A 10840-nucleotide genomic window follows, 5' to 3' on the forward strand; every position below is an offset into this window, starting at 1 on the left:
CAGTCTGTCTCATCTCTGTAGAATATCTCTGATATTCTACAGGAATATCAGGAATGGGCAGGAATGACTCCTACCACCCCTTTAGAAGAGGAGATAGCTATTAAAGAGATTGAACAGACAAGCCAGAGGAACAGTCCTGGGCCAGTGCATGCAGAAGCCCTATGCATATACCAAAGCCCAGCCGTGTTTGTTCTCAGACCTCTCTGCGTCTTATACATACTAGAGTTCATCTGGGCCTAGAAGACATGCCAGGGAAAAGCAAAACAAACAAAGAGCACAGACCTCACTGGCTGGACAAATTGACAATTGAGGACATACTGTAGATCTAGCAGATTTATTATGCATAGCATACTAAATGTTTTGGACAAACCTGTCACTCTAGATGGAATGATCATGTTTAAAATATGAACCTGCTGAGATGTGTGAAATGGCAGACACACTGACCACTTCCCACTTACTGGCTTTGGACAACAGCAGCAACCTCCAAATCCCTACGAGAGGTGGAACCCTGGTTAGGAACAAGGACTAGGAGAACTGTCATGAAATGTAGTGGGCACACCATTGTTACAGAAAAACGTGATTTGAGGTGCCAGATCTACCACTATTACACTGACCATTCCAGAATTCTGATGTTCTACATTCATGTCGAGATTTACTTAATGTACACCTCCTTCTCACTGTTACTACTCTGGACAGAGTGCTTTACTTGCATGAACTCTACTCCCCAAACAAATAAGCCATTGTTGACCCTTGCACTCTATGCTAGCCTCGCATTTTCTAGGACATTGCTTTTTATATTTAGATGTAAAAGCATTGGTGTCACTAGGAAAGGGACAACACAGAAGACCTACATAGAACACTGGTTAGTACAGTGCTACATTCAAGGAGACAGATAAGTGGCTCATAGTGAGCTTCTCCTTCTTGACTTTCTGGGCATGTGCACTCTGTTTCTGTTGGCACAGCTCAGATGGACTAATCCATTGCATTTTTTAGACTAATCCATTATCTTTGTAGTTTGCTGAAATGTCTTCAAGATTCTGGCAACAGGTTGAATTACAGCTGTAGGTTTTTTTTGTGTGTGTGTGTGTGTTTTTTACAGCCATAGGTTTTAATTCTAATTTTCCCTTTGCTTCATAGAGATGTTAGAAGGCCACCAGCACAGATGAAATGGAAATCTTTTAGCCTTCCCATACATGCATGATGCAAGCACATGCATTCTAAAATCTTCACATCTTTTAATTTTCAGAGTTTCACTCTCATTATCAATCTTCAAAGAAATGGTCCTTGTCCTTTTCCTTTTAATATGCCTTATATTGGGGTTTCTTTCTCCTGAGCCTCGTTTTTTTATTGTTAATTGAGGCATAATTTAAATACCTTAAATTTAAGTAAATTTAAATTTAAATAACTTAAATTTAATTTTTAACTTAAATTTGTAACTTAAATTTAATTTAAATAACTTATATTTAAGTAACTTAAATTTAAATACTTAAATATTGTACTCAGCTTGACAATTGGGCTCAGTTAATTTCGTCAAATGTACAACCACCACCTGGATCAAGATACAGAACCCTTCTATCACTGAAGAAGCCTGTTTTGCATCCCCACTGATACCATTAAAGGTAACCATTACTTTAATTCCTAGCACCATAGATAAATTTTGATCTAAATGAGTTTCTTAAAATTTTTTTAGGGACAGGATGCCTCAGGTTTCAGGGCATGGCCATCTGCTTCCTCTTGGCTTCCTGTCATTGAAAGTGAAAAGAGACTAAAGGGCAGTGGGACAGAGAAGCTCGAGGCACTAGCTCAGCTAGTCATCTGTGTCGTGATTCTCAACCCAAACTATTTTGCCTCTCAAGGAATTTGGCAATGTCTAGAGACATTTTTGGTTCACAACCAGGTATAAGGAAGAACTATTAGCATCCAGTGGCTAGAAACCAGAATGCTACTGAACAACCCACACTACATAGAACAGTCCTCCCACAACAGAGAATTCTCTGGTCCCAGATGTCAAAGGGTCAAGTTTGGGAAACCCTGACTGATGGGATGGCTGCCTTCTAAAAGGGGTTGACTTATTATCTCTTCCTATCAACCCTGAGGTTCTTTATTCTGTTCTGATCCAAAAGGTGGAGGGGTGGTACATAGTCCCAAAAGAAGAATCTCAATTTTTCTTCATTGGTGAGAGCAGAAATTTCATGTAAAGTTTGACTTGCAGCTTTTCCTTTAGTTTCCTCCTCTGATGCCTGTTTCAGTCTTCTCTGCGCATCTTTTAGCGTACTGTACCAGAAGCTGGGAGAAAGGGTGTCAGACACAGCGAGCCTGCTACATTAATTATCCAGAAGTCCCTTGTTTATAAATTTTATATTAAAAATGCAATCAACATCAACATTATTATTTTAAGTGAAATGCTTTTGTAACTATGAAATAGGGAGCAATTTTACCTGCTGAGAATTCCAGGAGAGTAGATGAAATTGAACAAATTGTTTCCTGGACTGTCAACCTTACCTTTTTCTAAGGAAAGGCTGTTAGCAAGGTTCTTTTTTAACAGTGTGTTATTGATCAATTTCCCAGGGAAATGTGCTAGCTCTGCAATGTAGGTCAGAATCACAATTTATAAGTGACCACTGATGCTTTTTCCCTCTAAAATAGCAAATGCTGCAATCAAGGGGAATGCATTCTAATCTCCCCTCCTGGACTTTAAAAGCTTCTCATGAGCCTCATTTTCATTAAGATATAAATTGTGCAAGTGCGTGAGAAACAGAATTAGAAAGAAAAGACCAATGACAGTATTGTTTTATTTCTATTTAATTTAATCAGACAATAAGAATTTTACAGGAAAATATTCATATTCCCTCCCTACCCTACCCCCAATAGCAAATTTTTTATAAAATACATTTTATGTGTCAGACATTATTGAGGAATTAGATATTTCATGGAAGCAAACTTTACAGTTAAGTGAAACTTAACCTTTTAAGCAGGATAATTGTCATTTTTTTAAGAGTGAAAAATTTTCTATTTCTGTCCATAAAAATTGTACTCATGCTTTAAAGCCCCTTCTCCTCCTCCATGAGAAGTTTCCCTTATTGACCTAATCAAAATGAATCACCTCTACTTAGAGTTTCTAATGTATTTTAGTTGTGTTTCCACATATTGGGCTTATACTGAGAGCCACTCCAAGAATGTGTGTAACTAAAATAAATGTTTGCTCCCTCAGATAGATGAGCTGTCAAATCAATACTTGATGGACAAAGATGTAGATAGAGAAAGACACTTTAAAGAGGATTAAATGAGTCAATGTATTTAAAGCACTTGGAACTGTGCCTAGCACATCATAAACCCTAAATAAACACTACTACTGTAATTATTGATTTTATTATTAGGATTAAATAAGGTGGATTGCTCTCAGAGAATAATGCTTGATTGTAATGGAATATAATACACCCACCAAATAGAGGGCGGTCCATCCCTGCAAGCTCAGAGAAGAGAGAACACCAGAGGCAAATATCAGCTGGGCCATCCCAGCAGTGAGCATGGGTGAGGATGCCTTTGCCTAGGAAACATCTCTCTGACCAAGGGCAGGTATATCCGACATTGCAGAGATGGTGATTCCTGTACCTAACTCCACTCTCTCTCCTCTTTCTCCTTCCATGCTCAATAAGCAAGATTATAAACTGATTTTCCAAGTTGAAAGGCTTCAGCCCATATCAAGTGGACTGCCATGTGCCTATATTTTCTTAAAAATTGGGTTAGCCGACATTCAAATGATAATTTGGTTCTCTGTATGGAGTATCTTTGGACAGTAGGTGAGAGTTCGAGAGATATCTGAACCTTTGGCACTTATCTACCTGTGCATTAATAAATTGGTTTATTACTTCAGGTTCTGTGAGTTTGGTTATTGTGACTCTATTCCTGAAAGGTGTCCCTTCAGTAGGCCAACAAATTGAGTTTCTGAGCTTACCCTTTCAGCTACAAAAAATTCACTAAAGACATGTTGAAGAGAATGTATAAATAAGAGTGCCAGGGTGGCTCAGTCGGTTGAGAAACCAGCTGTAGATTTCAGCTCAGGTCATGATATTGGGATTCCAGGACTGAGCCCCACAACAGGCTCTGCCTCCAGCAAGGGGTCTGTTTGAGGATTCTCTCTCCCTCTCCTTCCACCCCTCCCCCCACTCACATTCTCTCTCAAATAAATGAATCTAAAAAAGAGAGAGAGAGAGAATGTATAAATAATCTATTATATACCTATTATATTGAATACAAATAAGCAATTTAAACGAATGAAGGAATTCTAATGTTCTAGTATGGAAAAAGCTCTTTATAAGCCATATTGTTGGTAGAGAAAAATGAAAATCAAAATACACACACACAAATGTGGATTATATGATACAATTCATATAGAACAAAAATACTGTAGCATGATACCATATGTCTTCTCGGGGTACAATTACACATATGTAGATGCATACAAAAGTTTGGTAACTATGAATAGCCTTATGGAGGAAAAAGTGATATATCTGAATTTGAGATTTTAATTTATTTGTTTTAATTGTTTAGCAACAAGAATGTACTCATATTTTAACCATGTGATTATAATTGAGTTTTAAAAGGAAAATGTTACTAAATGGCATAAGAGAAGACTTAAATAAATGGAGAGACACCATAGATAAACAGGGATGAAAAAAATCTGTAAAAATGTCATTCCTCCAAAGCTCATTTGTAAAGCAAAATAAAAATAAAAAGACTTGTTGTATTGGGGGAATTTACAAAATAAGTATATGATGAAACAATCAAAATGGCCTTGAAATAAAAGAATCACAAGAGTAACATTATTGTCAGTAATTAAAATGTACTGCCCCTCTGACTACCAGAAGGTAGGAGGTAGGGGGACGGGTGAAGTAGGTGATGGGGATTCAGGAGCACACTTGTAATAAACACCAGGTGATTTACAGAAGTGCTGCATCACAAGATTGTTCACCTGAAACTAATATTATACTGTGTTAACTTCAAATTTAAAAACTTTCTTAAAACTGTATTTTAATACTGGGAGAATTTTTAAGCTGTTAAAAAGGAACAAAACTACAAAGACAAGCTTTTTTTAAAAAAATCACAAAAATAAAGGGCAAAATATACTCTATGGGATAGCGTATATTAAGGAATCTCGGTGTGAGAGCTTTTTGAATAAATTTTGCTTCAATGATTCTGCTTAAGTCAAATCAATATTACAATTAAAATCAAAAGAACTTAAATTAATATTTTTCTAAGTCTAACACCTACTTGTCTTTTACTTTCTATTGAAGTTTAATACACATACAAGAAGGGTGTGTCGATCTTAAGTGTACAGCGCAAAGAAATATCACAAAGTGAATAAATCCAGGTCAAGACGCAAAATAAACAGTACCAGAAAATTCCCTTCTGCCCCTTTTCCATCACTAGCCTCTTTACTCCCCAAATTAACCACTACTCTTACTTCTAACACCACAGCTTAATTTTGCCTTTAACTTTGTAAAAATAGAGATTTTATTTCAAGTTTGTTTCACCTTGTGTCTTGCTTTAATCATTTAACATTTCGTTCTTGAGATTTAAGCAGGTTGTTACTTGAACTTTATAGTCTGTTTTCCTTGCAGTATAATACCCACTGTGTACATATCATCACTTAGTCATTCGTTTATTTCACTGTCAGTGAATCTGTGTTATCTTCAGTTCTACCTACTAAATTAAGATAGAGCAACAAATATAATCAAAGAGTATTAAGAGGTTTAATCACTTAGGGAAATGGAATGGCCCCATCTATCACAGTCAAACCATAGCATTCCTCATTCACCAACAGTTTTGCCCCAAGTATACACCCAATAGACATGCATGCCCTTGCTACCAAAACAAAAGTATTAAAGCATTCCTAGCAGCATCATTCTGATTTTATTTTTGTTATAATAAACACAGCAACTACTATGTTTGTTAAATGAGTTGGAGATGAACAGGGCAAACATAGTGGATATATTTATAGTACTCAGAGACACTGCCTGACATGCTGTGAAACAGTGTTTCATACCCTATGTCACTTAGCTAAAAAAAAATCATGGCTAGACTGAACCTAAATATTAAAGTTCAGCTTGCTGGAAATAATACCATGTATAGGACTGTCATGTGTCAACCTTGCTACTGTGCTACTTTGTTAAAAGAACTACCTATCAACCAGCTCACAGTCTGCATGGCCCTTGGATGTAAGATTTTATTTCTCTGTAAGGTTAAGTATTACAGTGAGTTTTCGATTTAATAATTAGCTTCACTAATGATTTAATTGTCATCTTAAATTACTGTTAACTGAACCTGAAATCCACTTCATTAACTTTAAAAATATAAGGCCACTTCTAAATTGAATTTAAAATGTCAGCAGCTAAAATAACAAAGAAGGAAGATATTCACTCTGATTTGCAAACCTCTTGTTCCATGAAGATTATTTTAAAGAGAGAAATAACTCTCTATGTTATATGTTCTGAAATGATAACTTAGAGAGCGTCTTCCTTTTAAAGACCTTTTTAATCAAGTCACAAACTGAGCACCAAGAAAAAAATCTGAGCATAGAGAAATTATTTCTCAATATTTGAAACATTCTTGAAATGCAAAGACATTCCATATTCAATAACTTAAAATATCAAGTATATACCAAAAGCTAGTTTTACAAATTTGTGTTTAATAGCAAAATAATCTAAATTATTTGGGGATGACAATTTATCAGAACAAAACCATGATGCAGTTTATTCTGGGGGTTTTTTTTAGACACTTTGAAAATTAATGTTAAACATAGATTTACCAAAAATCCAGCAATTCCACCCTTTCCAAAAGAAGTCTTCACCCATGACAAATGAAAACACATCTCTACACAAAGACTTTGTACGGGAATATCTAAAGCAGTTTTTACTTATAATAGTCAAAAGTGGAAATAACCCATCTACCCACTGATGAATAATAAAATGTAGTATATTCATATCATAGAATATTATCCACCAAGAAAAAGCAATGAGGTACTGACACATATTAAAACATAGATGAACCTCAAAAACATTATGCTAAGTGAAAGAAGCCAGACATGAGAGATCATATGCTGTATGATTTCATGTATATAAAATATCCGGAAAAGGAAAGTTCATAGACAGAAAGTAGATTCATGGATGCCTAGCACTGTGACTGATAATGGGCACAAAATTTCTTACTGGGGTGATAGGAATATTCTAAAATGAGAATGTGATGAATGTACAAGCCTGTAAATACACTAAAAATGACTGAATTATTCACTGTAAATACACTAAAAATGACTGAATTATGTCACTGCGTGACATTTATGCTATGTAAATTGTGCCTCAACAAAGATGTTTTTAAAAATGATTGAATTTTAGGAAAGGAGCCAGGATACTATGAATTGGTTGCAGTTTGACATCGGTGCATGTTATTATGTCTTTCTGTTCATCTTCTCAAAAATTCTCATGTTGCATCATCTTCATTTTCATGAATTAAAGCTCACTGTGCCAAAAATAACAAAACGAAACAAAAATATAAAGATATTCTGTTAGCTAATATAACAAAGATTCAAAGAGGTTCAAGAAGGTAATTTATAAACTATAACTTTAAAATATTTATTTCCACGGGAAACAGAATTAACAAACTGTTCATGTGGATTTTTTCTTTTTCATGAACTTCTTTCTCCATTCAGGATCCAGAGCAAATTTTTTAAACTGTGACTCAGATCACATCATTAAAGTAAGAACAATCTTTGACTCATTCTTTACTCAGCCTCAAACGCTTTCTATGTTCTCCCCTTCACCTCCTTCTCTGAACTTAATTCATACTAGTTCCTTATCCGTAAATAAACACGAGGCACACTGATTTTCTTGCTGTCCTTTCAAAAACTTCAGGTTTGCTCCAGCTTCAGGTTCATGGCACTGGCTATGCCTGGAAAGACAGCAAGGCATAGTGGATAAGTGTACAAACTGGTCTCGTATTGCCTGGCTTGCTGCCTGTGTTTAGACAGGTGAGTGATTTTGACTGAGTTATTCACTTTCCCTGTGCCTCATTACTGCATCTGCGTAATGGGATTAACAACTACGTGTACACTATAGGATCATTAGAGGATTAAGTGAAATAATTTTTGAAAAGTGATTAGAAGAGATTTTATATAAAAATCCTTCTTTTTATGTATCTGTATAAAATAATCGTTCCCTGGATATTTTCAGAGAAGGCCTTTTATTCAGAACTCAGCTGCAATGTCACTAAGTATTTCCCAGCCTCGTTTACTCAATACACATTTATTAAATGCTTGCTTTATGCCAGGCACCATTTAGAGTGCTGGACATATGCCATGAAGAAAACAAAATCCCCATCCTGGAGGAGTTTACTTCTAGTAGGGTGAGACAGATGATAAATAATAAGCCACAGCACACATGGCATGTGAGAAGCAACATGTACTGTGGAAGAAACACAGAACAAAGGAGACAGGCGGCTCAAAGGTAAAAGCAGAGAGGAGCTGTCTAATGCTACTGAGAAGTGACATATAAGCAAGGTGACCCATAAGCTAACGGAATTTACCAGATGTCATGTACCAGAAATAAGTGATGATGGTATGAGTGTGTACTAGAGTGTAAAATCAGGAGACACAGTCATATTTTCTTTTTCTCACAGAACTTCTACCTAAAGTTTTCAGTATTTTTTACTTATTTGTTATAATCTTTTCCCTTTGCAAACCCAGTCATAAAAGAAAATCCAATAGTGACAAGTACCCTGTCCACCATTTTAACCACAACTAAAGCATACCGTGGGCACTAAATGAATGTCTGTGGAATGAGCGAATGGCAGAATGAGTAAGCGGGTAAATGAAATGAATTCATATTGAGTTTAAATCCACTTTGTACCAAAGGCAATTACTACATGATTTCACTTAAGTGTGGAATCTGAAAAAGAAAATGAACAAGCAAACAAAAAAGACAGAAGCAGACTCATAAATACAAAGAACAAACTGGTGGGTGCCAGACAGGGGTGGGCAAAATGGGTGAAGGGGAGCAAGACATACAGGCTTCCAGCTGTTGAATGACTAAGTCATAGAGATAAAAGGCACAGCATAGGAAACATAGTCAGTGATACTGTAATAGTGAACATAGCAGAACATGCAGACTCCTTGAATCACTGTGTTGTACACCTGAAACTATGTAGCATTGTATGTCAACTATACCTTAATTTCAAAAATCCATTTTCTAACCTTTATGTACTAGACATAGGAACCTAATATATAAGTGAGACATTTCAGGTTAATGAAAAGGACTTTAAAAGCTATTGCTGAGATAGCTAACAATTTAGAATAAAAATTAATTAGATACTTAGTTTATACTATACACTAAAATAGATGGCAGATGGTTAGAAGAGTTTAATATAAAAAAAGAAACCCTTAAAGAACAACAACAAAAAAAAAACCATAACTTAATTATTTCAAGGTAGAAAAGTACTCTCCAAAAGCGAAAACTAATTAAAGTTTGATAGGTTTGATAACATGAAAGTCCTTAACTTCTGTACAGCAAAATCATTGTAAACAAAATATGAAACCCAACAACAAACTGAAATAAACATACAAAACACTACTACATATAGGATGGTGGGATAATATCCTTCAAACAGAAATGACACTTAGAAATATATAAAGGAAAGGATCCCCCATAAGAAAAATTTGTCTAAAATATAGGAATAAAGTATTTATAAGAAAGATATAGAAATGTTTAATAAATATGAAAAATATTCAACTTCACTAGAAATCACATATGTGCAAACTAATGTACGATAAAATAGCACCTTCACCTATCAAATAAGTACTGATTTCTTTTTTTTTAAAGGTTTATTTATTTTGAGAGAGAGGATGTGCACAAGCAGGGGGAGGAAAAGAGGGAGAGGGACAAGCAGACTTCTCTGCTGAGTGCAAAGTATACCACGGAGCTAGATTCCATGACCCTGAGATCATGACTTGAGCCAAAATCAAGTCAGACACTCAACCAACTGAGCCACCCAGGGGCCCCAGATACTGATTTCTTTTTTTTCTTTTTTCCTTTAAACAGCTTTATTGAGATACAGCTTATACCATATAATTCATTCATTTAACATATACAATTCAGGGGTGTCTGGGTGGCTCAGTGGGTTAAACCTCCGCCTTTGGCTCAGGTTATGGTCTCAGGGTCCTGAGACTGAGTCCTGCATCGGGAACTCTGCTCAGCAGGGAGCCTGGTCCCCCCACTCCTGGTACTGATTTCTTTTAATGCTAAAACCTATGGTGACCAAGTCACTGGTTAATGGGCTTCATCATTCATTTTGACTCACATGAGTATAAACTGATACAATATTTCAAAGGTAATTCAGTAGTATGCAGCAAATGCTTTTTTTAAAAAGATTTAATTTATTTATTTAACAGACAGAGACCACAAGTAGGCAGAGAGGCAGGCAGAGAGAGAGGAAGGGAAGCAGGCTCCCCGCTGAGCAAAGAGCCCGATGCAGGGCTTGATCCCAGGACCCTGTTATCATGACCTGAGCTGAAGGCAGAGGCTTTAACCCACTGAGCCACCCAGGAGCCCCCAGAAAATGCTTTTAAAATGTTCATAGCCATTGGCCACACAATTCTACTCACTATAAAAAAATTATCAAAGATGCACATGAATGTGTGTCTATAAAATGGAAAACTAGGCCGACAAAAATGCTATCATTATAGGAGAGGTATTAATTTATTCAAATATATCTTCAGGGACACCTGGGTGGCTCAGTCGGTTAAACATCTGCCTTCGGCTCTGGTAATGATACCAGGGTCTGGGATTGTGTG

This window comes from Neovison vison, chromosome 6 (assembly GCF_020171115.1).
Source record: "Neovison vison isolate M4711 chromosome 6, ASM_NN_V1, whole genome shotgun sequence".
In the NCBI taxonomy this organism is placed as follows: Eukaryota; Metazoa; Chordata; class Mammalia; order Carnivora; family Mustelidae; genus Neogale; species Neogale vison.